The sequence below is a fragment of the Balaenoptera acutorostrata genome, chromosome 2 (genome assembly GCF_949987535.1).
Source record: "Balaenoptera acutorostrata chromosome 2, mBalAcu1.1, whole genome shotgun sequence".
Taxonomy (NCBI): Eukaryota; Metazoa; Chordata; class Mammalia; order Artiodactyla; family Balaenopteridae; genus Balaenoptera; species Balaenoptera acutorostrata.
Genome location: NC_080065.1, coordinates 31465217 through 31471367, shown reverse-complemented (window position 1 = coordinate 31471367; position 6151 = coordinate 31465217).

The window sequence follows — 6151 nt, the reverse complement described above, 5'->3', positions numbered from 1 at the left end:
TCACATACTGATTAGGTTGGGTGATTTTCCAGTGTAGAAAAGGCTACATTTGAACCTTGGACAACGAATAACTTATACTGAAGGAATTTTATTGAGCATATTGTGAGTAAAAGCCGAAGTCAATAATATTCAAACAGAGGATAGAATGATCAAATGTAAACTACAAAGAGTCTGGCTGGAATTGATAAACATCTACTCTGTGCAAAGGTACTGTGGTATTCCAGGAGTGACTCAGCATTTAAAGTCCAAGTCTTACCTTCCATGAGTTTTCAACTCAGTGAAGGAAGATAAGTAAAAAGGGGAAAGTGCATGGATGTGTGGATGAAGAATATCAGAATATCACTTGCCACATCAGGAAACAAAGGATATTGCAGCCATCAGGCCATCAGCTACTGCAGCTGTGAGGGAACTCAGGATGGAGAAAAACAGGATCCTGGCCCTAGATAGCTAAGGTGCACATCAAAGGCACCTGTCACCTGCAGACGCCCAGGTGTTACGGGACTTTTCCCCAGTCTTCTAGGAAGGGAGGATGGGAACTCAGCCCTGCCAGAAACTAGAAACCAGATACCGGACCAGAATTCGAGTTCTCTGCCCACCAGAGGTGATCAGCCTCCATCCCTCAGGTCAGGCTGAGGCCCTTCAACCAGACTCCTGCATCCAGGACCAGGACAGAAGAAAAAAGGGTAGGATAGGAGGGGTTGGAAAGAAGAAAGGGAGAGGGAAGGGGAAAGAGGTCAATAAAGTTCCTTACCCAGAGTTCCTTGTCGGGGCTCTCTGGCCAGTCGTCTGAGTCAGGAGGAGACCAAGGATAAAACGGTCCTGGTTGCGGCCTCTGAGTCTGGTCCATCAGCAGGCAAACTGTTCCCTGACTACTCCGAGTGCTCAGGATGTCAGTCGTAGAGAAGAAGAGATCCTGCCAGAGTGGCCATTTTTTGCAGGAAGGGGGACCCCTTCCAGGGCCTGGGAGTGGGCTCTTGTCTAACACTTAGAAATGAATTGTCCGAGGAGACACGTGCTGACAAAGCAAGAGACTTTATTGGGAAGGGTAGAGAGCAGCAGGGTAAGGGAACCCAGGAGAACTGCTCTGCCACGAGGCTCTCAGTCTCGGGTCTTATGGTGATGGGATTAGTTTCCAGGTTGTCTCTGACCAATCATTCTGACTCAGGGTCCTCTCTGGTGGCGCATACATCACTCAGCCAAGATGGATTCCAGCAAGAAGGATTCTGGGAGGTTGGTAGGACATATGGACTGGCGACTTCTCTCTCCTTTTGAACTTTCCCAAATTCTTCTGGTTGGTGGTAGCTTATTAGTTCCACATTCCTTACCAGGACCTCCTTTTGTAAGATAACTCATGCAAGTGGCTACTATCTTGCCTGGCCAGGGCAGGTGGTTAGCTTTGTTAGTGGTTCCCCTAAAAAAGCTATGCCAGAAAACTCATCTAAAATGGGACAAGGTCTTGCCAATTGCTCTCCGTATGCTGGTGGCCCCTAGAAGTGGGCTAGGATTGAGCCCTTATGGAATTATATACAGGGGACTACTCCTGATGCCAAAATCTTGGCTCTCTGTTCAATGATGTCGAACAGAAATACAGAGACAGAGTTACGGAGAAAGAAAGAGTGGCTTTGTTTTTTTGCCAGACAAAGAGGGAACACAGTAGGCCAGCACCTCAAGATCTGTGCCCCCCTCCCTTGGGAATAGGGAGAGGTCTTATAGTCGGGGCTCCTGGTCAGGAGTGTGTGATAAGGATCAACACAGTAACAGTCTTGCATTCTTCTTTCTTCTGCAGAGTTTCAAAAGGGTGGGGTTGCTGACAAGATTTGGGTGTGTACAGGGTCTCAGGTGGTGGGTCTCCTAATCTAGATGAGCTTTACTGCTCCCTTTAATCTTGCCTCAGGTGGTTTCCTGGCTGCTCCTCCCTCGATTAGCATCTGTTCGAATCTGCCCTTTGGAACTCAGGGAAGGTGATGGAGGCTGGAGTCTTGCCTACAAGAAATGTGGGACAAAAAGGCTTCCATGCCTGGGAGCCCCATAGGGCCCCACTCGGTTTCACTCTTAGCTCCTAAGAGTAAAGAAAGAGAAACATTTCTAACACAGGAGGTAAAAGTTAAACAGTAAGTTCAAAACCATGGGTACATCACACCAGAGCAAGAAGATTGCCAATGACTGACCAGCCGAGCCCGCCTAGAGCCAGTGAGCAGACTCCCGACATCTCACCCTTTGGGAAACTTTAAGTATTTGTTCTGACAAACTGAATGAAAATTCGGTTTTCTTATCGTTTCTCATACCTTCTACCTATAGATTCGTATGCGGGTCCTTTCGACAATTCTAACTGCTAGATATGTGGTCAGCTTCCTATTTCCAGGTCTTCGGGATTGCCTTGAAGGGTTTTCCCCATACAGGGAATGGTTTGGAAACAACTGGCTTCAGACTTATTCTCTGATTTCCTAAGGAAATGAGATCTATTCTGTCTACTAAAGTTCTGGATGTCACTCCTCTTACCTCTAACTGGGTCTGTTGCACCAAAATGGCAGTATTACCAAGTCCAAGCTCGCTCCGCTCACCACACGACAGGCCAATAAATCCGAGACGAGGTGTTGAGGCAAGGAATAGCGACTTTATTCAGAAAGCCAACAGACCAAGAAGATGGCAGACTAGGTTCCCGGAAAAACCATCTTATCAGGGTGTGGATGCCAGTTTCTTTTATAGAACAGAAAGGGGGAGGAGGTGAGGATGTAAAGTAAAAAGGCCATTTATCTTGCAAAACATCTCCTCCCACGGGCATCCCATGGGGAGGGAATGTGTTAATTTCTTCTTTTCTGCAGCCATTCACAAATGAGTAGGGTCAGAATGTCTCTCTGTGAGGTAAAGGGGCACGGTTCCCTATGGCAGGCCATTATGTATGCTTACAGCTATAGGCAGTGATTATAATAACAAAAGCAATGAAAAGCAAAGGTTAAAGTAAAAGGAACAGATCCAACATGGAGTCAGAATTGGCTCTTCCCTGTTACAGCGGAACAAGGGATTGAGATCTTAATCATATAAGACTCGGATCCAGGACTTGGAACTCAAATATTTCTAATTCGGTATCTATTCCCCCAAATTTAGGCAGGACTGAAACCGTGAACCTCAGATTGGGACATGAACCCACGTGCCAGGGCTAAAACTCAGCCTAAACCCAGATGGGGACTTGAACCCACACAGCTGGGACTCAAACCTAGCCAAAACCTGCAGTCTTCCAACTGAGATCACACACCTGGTTTCAGGACTTAATGAAGCTCAGGCTCTTGATGTCTCATTGCAGAAAGAATTCAGTGAGAGACAAAGTGATGGGTAAGAAGTGGGTTTATTTAGAGAGAAACACACTCCACAGAGTGTGGGCCAACTCAGAAGGTGAGAAAGGCACCAGGGTATGGGGTTGTCCGTTTTTATAGGGGTGGGTAATTTCATAGGCTAATGAGTGGGAGGAGTATTCCAGCTATTTGGGAGGGGAGGGGGAGGGGCGGGCATTTCCAGGAATTGGGCCACCATCCACTTTTTTTTTTTTAATTAATTAATTATTTTATTTATTTTTGGCTGTGTTGGGTCTTCGTTTCTGTGTGAGGGCTTTCTCCAGCCGTGGCAAGCGGGGGCCACTCTTCATCGCAGTGCGCGGGTCTCTCACTATCGCGGCCTCTCTTGTTGCGGAGCACAGGCTCCAGACGTGCAGGCTCAGTAATTGTGGCTCACGGGCCTCGCCGCTCCGCGGCATGTGGGATCCTTCCAGACCAGGGCTCGAACCCGTGTCCCCTGCATTGGCAGGCAGACTCTCAATCACTGCACCACCAGGGAAGCCCCACCGTCCACTTTTTGATCCTTATGGTCAGCCTTGGAACTGTCATAGTGCCTGTGGGTGTGTTATTTAGCTTGCTGATGTGTTACAGTGAGCATATACTGAGGCTCAAGGTCCAGTGGAAGTCGACTTGTCTGCCATCTTGGACCCATTTGGTTCTAATCAGTTTATGTCATGTCCTTGGGCTATGTCATTGTTTCGAAGGTTGTGCCCTGCCCCCTTCCCTCCTATTTCAGGACTACGCCCCATCTCAGCAGGAAGTAGTCACAGCACTGGTAGCCCCATTCCCTGAAAGATTTGGGGAAAGCTAAAACCGAAGTGGGGATTAAAACTGAGTCCCCCTAAAACTGAGTTCCTCTGCTGAGTTTATGATTAACATCTCTATCCGAAACAATTGTTCCCTTTTCTCATCCAACATCTGTTCTCCTCAAGATTGACGAGTATCAAAGAAAAGGGGGGAGTGAAACCGAGCGGGGCCCTGTGGGGCTCCTGAGCACGGAGGCCTCTTTTTGTCCCCCATTTCTTGTAGGCAAGACTCCAGCCTCCATGACCTTCCCTGAGTTCCACAGGGTAGATTCAAACAGTTGCTAATCAAGGGAGGAGCAGCCAAGAAACCACCTGAGGCAAGATTAAAGGGACCACGGAAGCTCCTCAAGATTAGGAGACCCTGAGACCCTGCACACACCCTAATCTTGTCAGCAACCCTACCCTTGGGAAGTATTGTCATAAATCTCCTCATAAAATCCTCCTGGGTTGGGACACATAACTTTTCGGGGCAGGAGCCCACTGTGTCCCCCTTTGCCTGGCAAAGTAATAAAGCTATCCTTTTCTACTTCACCCAAAACTCTGTCCCCGAGATTTGATTTGACACCAGTGTACAGAGAAGCTGAGCTTTCGGCATCATCCCTGGCCACAGGATTAATTATGCTAAATAAATCCAGAATTTAGGAAGTATGGTTCCATAGCTAAGTAACTCTCTGGGATATAAAATAGTCTGTTTGGTGACCTGAGAACCTCATTAGAGACCTCATCTATAATCATGGGTCAGAGGGTGTATTAGTTTGCTAGGGCTGCCATAACAAAATACCACAGACTGGATGGTTTAAACAACAGAAACTGATTTTCTCACAGTTCTGGAGGCTAAAAGTCCAAGATCATAGGGTCAACAGGTGTGGTTTCTTTTGAAGCTTCTCTTTCTGGCTTGCAGATGGCTGCCTGCTGCTCTGTCCTCACAAGATTGTCCCTTGGTCTGTGTTTTCCGTGTCCTAATCTTTTCTTATAAGGACACCAGTCATACTGGATTAGGACCCACCCATATGACCTCATTTTATCTTAATTACCTCTACAGGCCCTATCTCCAAATGTTGCCGAAATCTCGGCTTTTCTGTGCACTGATGCCAAACAGAAATACAGAGACAGAGATTTTGAAGGATGAGAGAGATGGCTTTATTTTTCTGCCAGGCAGAAGGGAAGACACAGCAGGCTAGTGCCTCAAGAACTGTTCCCCCCTCCTTGGGGAATCGGAGAAGATTTTTTTATTTATTATTTATTTATTATTTTTATTTTTGGCTGTGTTGGGTCTTCGTTTCTGTGCGAAGGCTTTCTCTAGTTGTGGCAAGCGGGGGCCACTCTTCATCGCGGTGCGCGGGCCTCTCACTATCGCGGCCTCTTTTGTTGCGGAGCACAGGCTCCAGACGCGCAGGCTCAGTAGTTGTGGCTCACGGGCCTAGTTGCTCTGCGGCATGTGGGATCTTCCCAGACCAGGGCTCGAACCCGTGTCCCCTGCATTGGCAGGCAGACTCTCAACCACTGCGCCACCAGGGAAGCCCCGGAGAAGATTTTATACGTGGGGCTCGCAGTCCGGGGGTATGTGATAAGGATCAAAGTAGTGAAGGTCTTGCATTCTTTTTCCTTTGCATTATTTCAAAACAGTCATAGCTGACGTCAGGCAGCCCGGTAATTGGGGTCCGGCATTCCGGTAATTGGATTCATTTGTCTCTGGTTTATTGGCCAGCAACCTTCTCTCTGAAATGCAAAAGCTACAGGGGGTGATTTGTTACAAGGGGGCATAGGGAATGTAAGCCCTGGGATGTAATAAGGTTAGGGAGTGATAGGCACAGGATGTAACTCACGCAGAGTTAGGGGTGATAGGTGCAGAATGTAATTTACATAGTGTCAGGGAGTGAGGTTAATTTTGTGAAGTACAAATCTAGTTACAGATACTACAGATTAGTGACAGTTAAAATAAAACTAGGAGTGATTAACTCTTTCAGGCCAGGTTACGTTTCTTCTCTAGCTTGTTCACTGTTCCTTTGTTTTCCT